The sequence below is a fragment of the Calonectris borealis genome, chromosome 1, assembly GCF_964195595.1.
Source record: "Calonectris borealis chromosome 1, bCalBor7.hap1.2, whole genome shotgun sequence".
NCBI classification, from domain to species: domain Eukaryota; kingdom Metazoa; phylum Chordata; class Aves; order Procellariiformes; family Procellariidae; genus Calonectris; species Calonectris borealis.
Genome location: NC_134312.1, coordinates 194,641,656 through 194,652,802, shown reverse-complemented (window position 1 = coordinate 194,652,802; position 11,147 = coordinate 194,641,656). Strand labels below are relative to the sequence as shown.

Genomic DNA, 11,147 nt, shown 5'->3' with positions numbered 1-11,147 from the left:
GTCTCGTGCTCGTTAGTGGCTGCTTTTTGCTTTCGCTGCTTGCTGCACTGCTGTACTGCTGATCATCCTACTCTGCTGTGCCTGGGAACGTTTTGATAACAGCAATGGCGATGCGCCTGGGCTGGCAGGCGGCCAGGGCATCGCTGCTGCTTCTGTGCTGCTGTGCTGGACAGGCTGGAACTCCAGTGTGAACTCAGGTTGAAGGGACTGTGACCTGTGGATGAGTCCATGTGGGAGCAGGACACCCCAAAGTGTCTGTGGCTATGGATAAGTCCACATCAATGCAGGTACATCTCGAAGCGCCTGTGGCCATGGTTATGTCTGTGCTGCAGCAGGTATACCTGTGAAGGGATTGTGGCCCAAGGATAAGTCCACGCTGGAGAAGGTACACCTCGAAGCCACACCTGTGGCTGTGGCTAAGTCCATGCTGCAGCAGGCACTCCCCTAAGGGACTGCAGTCTGTGGATAAGTCCAAGCTGGAGCAGGGGCAAGGGGAGGAGACTCTTTGTCTGGTCCAAAGAGACCAGGGGTGGAGATTGTAATGGAAATACCTTTAAATTGTTGTAACCTGGGATTTGAGTTGCACGTTATGGGAATTACTGTAGCAGGAACCCCTTATTGCTAGCCAGGCTAGGAGCAAGGGGAGGAGTTCATTGCAACGTTAAACCCTATAACCTGGTCCAAAGGGACCAGGGGTGGAGATTGTAATGGAAATACCTTTAAATTGTTGTAACCCATTGTCCTGGTTTTGGCTGGGATAGAGTTACTTTTCTTCCTAGTAGCTGGTATAGTCTGTGTTTTGGATTTAGTATGAGAAGAATGTTTGTAACACACTGATGTTTTGGTTGTTGCTAAGTAGCATTTTATCTAGTCAAGGACTTTTCAGCTTCCCTTGCTCTGCCAGGTGCACAAGAAGCTGGGAGGGACCATAGCCAAGACAGCTAACCCAAATTGGCCAACAGGGTATTCCATACCATATGACGTCATGCTCAGTGTATAAACTGGGAGGAGTTGGTTGGGGAACAGCGATCACTGCTCAGGGATCACTGCTCACTGGGCATCAGTCGGTAGGTGGTGAGCAACTGTATTGTGCATCATTTATTTTGTACATTCTATCATTATTATTATTATTATTTTCCCTTCCTTTTCTGTTCTATTAAATTGTCTTTATCTCAATTCATGAATTTTACTTTTTTTTTTTTTCAATTCTCTGCCCCATCACACTGGGTGGTGGAGTGAGCGAGCGGCTGTGTGGTGCTTGGCCATCTGCTGGGTTAAACCACAACACCCATGATCTGAGTTGTGTGTTATAGGAATTACTATAACCAAAGGAGGAGAAGCCTTACAATAAGCAGTGCAAGTGCAGCAGTGACCCGACCTGAGCTGGCTTTGGTGCCCAGTAACTCCACGCAACACACCACCTCTCCTGACCTGAGTGAACACCCTAACAGATGGAGCCCAAAGTCATGGACTAAACGAACTCAATGGACATTTGTGGACATTTGTGGACATTTTATGGACATTTTACAAGGGTGCTCCATAGACTAAGGGAATGATATCTGCATATTATATCAAAGGATGGGAAGGGGGGTAGTGGGTAATGAGGATGTATTGGATAGTGTGGGACCTGAGCAGGATGTAAATGGCATGGAATAAGGGGTGGAGAATGTGCTGGTTTTGGCTGGGGTAGAGTCAATTTTCCTCATAGTAGCTAGTATGGGGCTATGTTTTGGATTTGTGCTGAAAACAGTGTGGATAACAGAGGGACATTTTCATTACTGCTGAGCAGTGCTTACACAGAGTCAAGGCCTTTTCTGCTCCTCACCCCACCCCACCAGCAAGTAGGCTGGGAGTGCACAAGATGGTGGTAGGGGACACAGCTGGGACACCTGACCCCAACTGACTAAAGGGATATTCCATACCATATGACATCATGCTCAGCATATAAAGCTGGGGGAAAAAGAAGGAAGCGGGGGACGTTTGGAGTGATGGTGTTTGTCTTTCCAAGTCACCATTACACGTGATGAGCCCTGCTTTCCTGGAGATAGCTGGACCCCTGCCTGTCGATGGGAAGTAGTGAATGAATTCCTTGTTTTGCTTTGCTTGTGTGCGCAGCTTTTGCTTTACCTATTAAACTGTCTTTGTCTCAACCCACGAGTTTTCATACTTTTACCGTTCCAATTCTCTCCCGCATGCCACGAGGAGGGGAGTGAGTGGCTGTGTGGTGCTTAGCTGCCAGCTGGGGTTAAACCTCGACACAGTCATTATCTGTTCACTAGATTAAATACATATTGAAATGTAAATTGCTTATGTATCCTAACAGGTGGGAAACACGCCATAATTCTAAAGGTATTTTTTCTGGTTTTGTCATATATTTTCAATTCCTTGTTTTTCCTTGTTCACCTAAAATTTAAGGAAATACCTGCACATACTTCAATTTAAATATTTCTTTTAAATAATATACCACTCTCAGCATTTCGACACACATCTAAGACCTTGGCTGCAAATGGGCTATTTTAAAATGTCTCACAAAGAGTCCTTATCTAGCAGGCAAGGAGGCAAAAACATCTGGATGAGCCTGATTACGGTCGCCAAACAGAGCAGGTAGTAGCTGTGTGGAACCAAGCATAATCTATCATAGGAAAGGCTTACTTGGGGCACTTCGTAGAAGTGAGCTCATTTAGAGGGAAAGTCATTTTTCTTAAATTTATTCCCTGAAGGACAAGAGGAAATATTAAATATTTAATGACTGCACAGAAAAATAAAATTGCCAACTTTAACTCAATTTCCAAGACTGATTGATGCTGTATTATTTCTATGGCTACATAGATGACTAAGAACTTGACATATGCCCATAGTTTCTTATAGACATACAGAACAGCAAGCAAAATATTGGAAATATTACTATCTTTGATGGATTTGGTAATTGACCAGAAGAATATTACAGTGTATTTCTCTAGCACACAAGCCAGATAGACACTTTCAAGATGACACACTCAGGTTATCATTAATAGTGCTAATGGGAAATTCAAAGAAAGTGTTCATAATATACAGTTTTTATAAAACATGTACTTTTAATGATTTTTCAGAGAGTGCAGTCATAACATAGGGCTATTCTTACTATTTCATTGATTTGTGTTTAATGTTTATAGAGAATGGATGTAAACTTGATTTTGCAGTAAAGTAGAAAATGACTAATATATAAGGTCTTAAATCAGTTTAAAATATGAATCTATAATACAACCTAAAATAAAATTAAGGAAGGAAAAGCATCAAAAAGAGTAAAATTAGATACCCATACAAGAGATGGCTAGCAGTGTAATTAAAGCATAAAATCGTATTTTCCTTCCACTACCCATATTTTACAAAGCATGTAGGAGAGGACCTGTTGAGTGGGAGCCATATTGTCTAACTTAAGATGTCTGAAAGTGAGATGTTAAGCCTGACCTAATCCCTGTAGGATACTTTATGATCAAGGGAGGAAAATAGGCAATATCAAATAAGGATTAATGTGCCCTTTGTTGGACTCTGATCACAGCACAACATATTTTTTTTGTCTCCACTGATAATAAAAGGAGCCTAAGTTGCACAGATTTTCTAATTTTTAGATGCTCAACTTAAGGATGATTCACCCCCCTTGTTTCTTGTGAAAACACACTTTATATCCAATGTATTCTCCGATTTAGGTACAAGAACTTCTATGAAAGAGGAAGAGTGCACTGCATTTCATTAACACCCAGAACAGGCTGAGCATCCTATGGTTGTTTGGATCTTGAATCACAGGCAAGGTTCTGGGAATGGTTTTTTGTATGTTATATATGTTGCTTACCCTGATCACAGCTTTTCATCAATATATTGGTGCTTGAGCTTTGGATGCAAAGTGTAGATACAACCTCTTTCCTGTAGAATTACAGATAATTTAGTTAGATTCTTATAACCAGAAACTGCATTCAGGACTGTGAATTTGTGCAAAAAGGATTATTCAAATACTTGTATTCATTTTGTATGTGCCTTGGGATCAACTGACAACTAGTGCCCCTCATGTTCTTCCAAAAGTATGGCTGATTAATACTCCTAAAGGATAAAGAAACAGAAGTGCCACTGTTGCACTGTTGTATAAGATAATCCTTATATGAGGTTCACAGGTAAAGATGTCCCACTCCTTCACTTTGCAATCAGATCCATGTCTATGAGAATCATTTCCACGAAATATCCTTCCTGCTGATACTAGAGAACCAGTTGGAGAACAAAATAAATGCATCACACCTGCTGCAACTTCAGTATGAAAATGTTGGCATCTTCAGCATCAGCCAATTGGACTTTCACCCTCATATAAGCAAAGTCCTTAAGTTCTGTGATGAGGCTGAACATGCTTCTGTCAGGGTTGATCCCTCACAAATGATGTAGCAATGCCATCCTGGAAATCTTTAACTGAATCATTTAGTGTTGCTCCTTTTATCAGAGAAATAGGGATTCTTTGACTACGTTGCTGATGACAAAACATGCACCAGACATGGTGCAAGTCATCCAGTGAGAATGTCTTCAATGGTTTCATTTTCTCTTCATTTTTTAATCCCAAAAGAACTGGCAGACCTATGGCTCTCTGAGGTACCCAGTAATTGCATGCTACAGACATTTTTAATTTTACTTCTAGGAAGACATTTGTTTTGCTTTAATCTCTGTCTTCTTTTACAGTGTCACTGGAATCCCTCCTACGAAGATTTGCTGAAGAAAGAAGATAATGGTTAGACCTCCCATGCCTGCACTACTGATCTTCCTACAGGCAATATTTTTCTTTTCTTCTTCACAGTAAACAATTTCATTACATTGTAAATGAACAAGTAAGGATGTGCCAAGACATGCAGTTCAAACTGTTAATTTTTAATGATGTGATTCTTCAAGTGGGAACAGCAGCCTGAGAACACAGGGTTTGTTTTTCAGTATTTTTCAGTAGTTTTTTTAATTTTAATAATTTTAATAATTTTTAGTCATTTACGGAATTTACAACTGTGTTCATCACTCCAGTGTAATTTAAAATATGAAGTAAGAAAAGTATTTTGTAGGGAATCAGCATTGATGAACAAACTCAGTGAGTCCGTATGTGTACTAGTGTGCTTTGCTTGGCAAACAATTTTGAGAACTTTGTCGGAATTAGCTGAGATTCTTTGATAAAAGCAACAGTAATTTCATACATGGGCATGCATCTATGCATCCTACAGAGCATCACTTTGTGGCATTTTAAGGATTTGCATTATAGATGGAGGAGAATATCTTCTTCCAAGGGTTTATTATCCCTGAGACTCAGGCTATAGGTTATAGACACAAGTGAACAAAACGAAAAACTCCAAAATAGCAAAAGGTATGTGGTTTTGACAGAAATAGAAATTCAAAAGAAACATGAATACATAGAGCTATGACACAGCTCAAAAATCCCTGCCATTTAATACTAGGACCAGATTTTGTCATAGCACCCAAATCCTCAGAAAGCCTGACTAGATTGTTCCAGTGTATTGCTGGAGATGTGGGCAGAAAATTTACCTCAGCAACAATCACATTGTACTTCTTCCATACACTCTTCAAAACCCAGGATCAAGTGTCCAGGTGTTCTTTTAAATTCAGTCCAAGTTCAGGCTGCCTTCAAACTCCACCTGCCCTCGTGGTTTGGCACATGCAAGTGCTCCTAGAAAAGGTCCTGGCGTCCCTTCGAGAAAGGACCCAAATAATTTGTTTTACCTGACACCTTCACTGCAAGGTTTCCTCCAAGAATGCCAGCCGTATAGCCTCCTACTACTAACATAATTAAGTTACCACTAATAATAACTACACTGTAGCCAATACTATGAATACTAACTAATTAATTAATATGAATTAATTGGGGCTTGCGTCTGCCCTGTGGCAGTGAAGGCACAGCCATTCTTTCTTGTAAAATATCAGCAGGGTTTTTCCAGTCTGCATACCCATATGTGCAGAACAGAACCCCAGACCCGTGAAAAATGGGATATGTATTTAACCAAAATCATGAACAACTTCCTCACTGAGCCTTTTAGTGATGAAAGTAATTTACAGTATTCCTTTTCACTTGGCAATGTAATCACTTCCTCTTTTCTGTGTCCTAATTTCTATTTTCTAAATTTGAATTTAGTTTTTCCATTTTATTTCAAGTTTATCTTGCTTTAAAATAAATTCTTTGAGTACTGATTGAAGTAATTGTAGACATTAAAATCTGTTTTTTGTAAAGTATATCCTCACTGGAAGCACTTTACAAAAACAAAATAAATACACATAGGATAAAGTGTTTCAAAAATCAACTCTAGCGAATGGAAATGGAAGTCAGAAGTGAACCATTATATCCTAAGTGGAAACAAACCATTACAGCTTTGTTGGTATGAAGGGAAAAGGCCTGAATTCCACAATTCCTACCCAAACTCAAAATTGAGAAGTAGGGTTTTTTCATATTGAATTATAGCCTCTTTTGTGGCTTGGTTTTGAACTTTTAGTCAAATTCGCTATACTCTCTAAGCACCAATAGATTGATTTAAACATATGTCACTTCCTCATGAAAGGAAAGCCACCATTAGAAATTTGGCAAATGCAGTGCATTTCATTTGGTGTTCAAAATGACAGCATAAAAAATCAATACAGCATGTTGAAGCAAAGAGAAAAAATACTCAGCAGCTTCATTCATTTAGAGAAAAATAAATGAAATATTGGCAGCCTGGGAAGGAAACCCATTGAATGGGAAGAGAAGAAGCTGCAGTGCCCTTTAAAATGTCTCTTGCTCTGGATCACTAAAGGAGAAGGACCCACACTGTAATTAAGATGCAACCATATCATAAAAGTCATATATGATGTTTATTTGGTCGTGTTCCTTCTATTCTGCCAAAAATGTTTGAAATCACATTAGCATAAGTCAGCTTAGTGTAAGATTCCTACCTGCCAATATTTATTGACAACTGTTTTCTATGAGTAAACCACAGAAATTTGAAAGGTGTTGAAATAATTTCTCAGAGAAAGATAATTCAATAAAATTGAAGGTACTCCATTAACGATCAGCAACTCCAGACAGTAGTGCACAGTTTGGTAATTTTAGACTTACGTAACTGGTTTTGGCTTGACTTTTCTAAAGAAAAATGTTAAGTGTTTCATTTTTTTGTCTAATTGCCACTTCCACACACTTTTATGTGATGTAAAAAATAAACATTTTCATTTTTTGAAGTTTCTGTGTATTTGTATTTGGCCATCTGTGTGCGTCTATGCACAAGTGTCAGAGTAAGCCACTGTGTTCTTGGGTAGACCTCTTACTTTCATTCCTGGGTGATTTCCCAGGCCTAACCAGAATCATCCACAGCACAAGTATTGGGGCCGCTACACCAAGGGAACCAAGGGCCGAGATGCATCCTAACACAATAAATCCATTTATTAAACACTGTTGTTTGCAATCTTCAGAAGAAATTTCTGCAAGAGTTCCTGGAAATCTATGGTTGCTAATTCTGTAATGTTGAGAATGGTTTCCTATGAGGATGAAAATACTTACCTGTTTGTATGGTCTTTTTCTCTTCAGCACTTTCCCTTTGTGCTGAAGGACATGTCTAGAACATTTTTTCCATATTCTGTCACTACTAAATGTTCGAAAATCTGGTTCTATATTTGCACAGTACGCATAGAATGTCAGATACATTTTAACCCAAACTTTCTACATTATCTCTGAAAGCAATGACATACCGTTTCAGTTCTTTTGCAGTAAGCTCAAAATTGTTGTTTTCATGTGCCAAACATGGCAGTTGGCAGTTCATATCCTAGCCCATGCAATTAAATGGTCTTGGGCAGTGGGCCATGCCCAATGCGTACAGGCAGGAGAGGACACAAGTTTCTGGAAACATAAACGGAGTAACGGCACACCGTTCCTCAGCCTGCTGCCCATCCCCATCTGCATGCCCTGCCTCACACCACTTCATACTGTGGAATGTGCAGAATTTTGCCAGTTGAGATGGACACTGTCAGAAGCCAATCGTATTCTGTGCACATCATGGCAATTCAGAGACAATAAAAAAAGAATGAGTACCCTGCAGAGATGAAATCCTACCCCCTCAGTGCCTGCCTGGATTCATTCAAATCAATGGCCTTTTCTTGTTTGCAAGGTTTATGCAGCTATTAAGCCACGGAGACCTGAACTGACAGTAGAGAACTGAAGAAACCTGCATGCTACTACAAAGTTTTATCATTGTATTGTTATGTTTTCCTCATATGCTTTTCACATCTGCCGCTGATTTACATCCTTACAATAGAAAACTCTGTTATATAGTTCACCTTAGGACTGGCAAGCTGGCAGTAGCTTGACAGAGTTGTATTGCTACATCAGGCAGAGAAGTCCATATCTGAACACAGCTCAGGAAAAGTTTGCTCTACAGTAAATGAAAGACCACTGTACAGAGGTATAAATGTAGCTGTGTATGGCGAGGCTAACAGTGATCGGAGCAATCCATACATTTTTGTCTCGAATGAAGCCACATAATGACTTCCATGATTTTGTTGCCTGCTGCAAGGAAGTAACTAGGTCATTGAATTATATTTAACTAGTTGTAACAAATTACCAGTAATTCCTACAGCTGCCAAGAATGGGACCATGGATCATAGACCAGTTCGGAGATTGGTACCAGTTTGTCTAGTACGGGTCTCACACATCTTATTACAATGTTCTGATAATGGATTTTGTACGTTACTGGTAATTCTTGAGTGGAACTTAACAAATTGATGGAAAGCCCAAAGATTGCTCCCTGTGTGGGGTTTGGGCCAGACCATATCTAAAATTCATGAGCCATCTACTTAGTCCCAAAGTCACATAGAAAATACTTCAGATAATGCAGAACATTATTTGTATAAAGGTTAAGACCACATAGTAGAGAGGTACTCCTTTCTTATCTCAGCAAGATGTCCAAAGGAAGGAGTGAAAGATACAGTAATTTGCTATATTTAGTCCATCACTGCATGGAAGATTGGTTTTAATAAATAATCACATAAAGCAGGTAGACCAGCAAAATCAAGAAGTCGCTCGCTTTATTTTGCGACGTGTCATTTTGCTTTCTTTGTGTGTGGACAGGGCTTTTACATGCTAGTGCAAATGTACGGACAGAAAAGAGTACCTCCAGATTCCTAAAAGATCAAACTGTGAAATCTGTCATTACTGACTGTCTTCTCAAAAAAACCAAGCAGCTATTGCATTCAGAAGCACCCACTGAATTTTAAGTTTCCTAAATTTTCTATTTTTATGTATGGAAGACATAGAGCAGAAGAAGTAAAATGACTACTTTAGCAGCTATGAGCTCTAACTAGAAATGGTGAGTGGTAAAAGAATCACTTTAGTCTCTGTACTTCTGTAAAACTGGTGAAAACAATTTTAGTGCCTGTCTTGGTTAGTTTTTTTTCATTAAAGTTCACCAACTGATCAGTGCTCATTTTCAAGCTGGAACACTAGTTAAGACTCAAATGAAAGGAAACAACTTCTCCTTCAGCTACTAAGGCAGAACTAAAGAAAAAAATCCACCTCTTTCTTCTGCCAATCTCATGATTAAATTTAAGTAGTTGTATTAATTTGGTGACATGATAATTTGATACCATTGATTTATTGATTCAATTTCAATTATTACCTTGATTTAATCCTTGCATTAGTCCATTGTTAATTAATCTCAGAAAGTAATAGTAGCTTTAATCGGTGATGTATATGTTTAATTGTAGATTAGGTTGTCCATTTAATAAAATTCATAAAAATAATCTGGTTTGAGACATTCTTCTTGCTTGCAGTATGGGCCAGTTCCTCTAAAACAAAGGTGTTTAGTTGAGGTATTTGAAAACCAGCTGTTTTTCTTTCTAAATTCATACCTTTGCCTCTCACAGTTGTGTCATGCCAGTTAGCAGCAAAGCTGTGGTTTGATCCATGAATTGCTGTTTACTGGCACTCCCAATAAGGAGTTGTCTTAGGAATGTTATCACTATCACCAGTAGAAAAAGAACAAGCAACTGGAGACTGTGACTTAAAAGAAAGTAAGCTGGAATATATTATAACCTGAGTGTCTTTTCCCTCAAAATAAAACACTCAGTGCTCCCCCTTAGCCAGGCCAACATTGTTTTATCACCCCTTTCCTCTCTAAACAAAAATAATTATTTTATTGAAAATTAAGTGTGAAATATCAAAAACTATGAAAAAAGAAACTAGACTGGTAGTGGTTTATTAAATTCAAAAGAGGGGATGATGCACATACAAATGATCTGTGGATTTGAATACTTACTCAACAGACTGTGCTAGGCAGATCTGTCACAACAGCACATCCCCTCGGACCTGCTGGGCAACAGGACTGGAACGATGCAGAGAGGCAGCAGATATGCAGCATCCTGTCCTGCTGCCTGAAGGCTGGAGCCAGTGGTTTGTCAAGGCGGGTAACACTGTGCTGTACCATTACTGTTTCTACCTGCCTCAGTTTCTACCTACGATATGCCTCCAGTATGTATGTGCATGAACTGCCACAGTCACTCATCAAGACCGTGCTTCCAGATGTAGCGGTAATGCTTTCTTCTCTGCGCTTCCCAAGAGGAATGACAGAGTCTGTCAATGACACCAATGCTGACGAGAGATTTCACTGTATTTCTGAGACAGATGCATTCACCACAACCCCGAAGCGCAGCGTTATGATGTTACACGCTATAGCCACCACCGTACACAAAGGATTAACCAACCTTGAAATGCTGCCCAGCCCACCTGTAACAATGTGGATGGTCAGTCTGCATATCACCCTCTAAGTTTTTGTTCAAATATTGTCTCAACCATTCCGCTGCATAATTAACATCAGGTCTGGCAGAATTTCATGAATGTGTTGTCCTCCAGCAGAAAATTATGTAGACAGTTCTCATCCTAAATGGAGAGCACAAAGAAGTCCCACTGCACTGTTTGTGTGGGTCTTGCCATTTCATTTACCTGGAAGACATGCAGCCACGCTTTCATGAGCACTTGTGAGCTGACCTCCCCTCCATCACCTTTCACTGACTCAGGGCACATCAAAAGTAATGCATATTTTGTGGTGCTACAGCTGCTTTTGGCAAATGGTGATACACTTTCCTTCTAACTAGAAAAGCTGGTTTAGATATAACACTGAAGA

General features: G+C 39.6%; 1 long non-coding RNA gene across 1 annotated transcript; it reads left to right on the top strand.

Annotated features, from left to right (window-relative positions):
- Positions 1-925: 925 nt before the first annotated feature.
- LOC142077735 (uncharacterized) lies at positions 926-9,768 on the top strand. The gene is made up of 2 exons (XR_012671986.1): positions 926-4,928; positions 7,327-9,768. It is a non-coding gene; the product is annotated as an uncharacterized LOC142077735 (long non-coding RNA).
- The last annotated feature ends 1,379 nt before the right edge of the window (positions 9,769-11,147 follow it).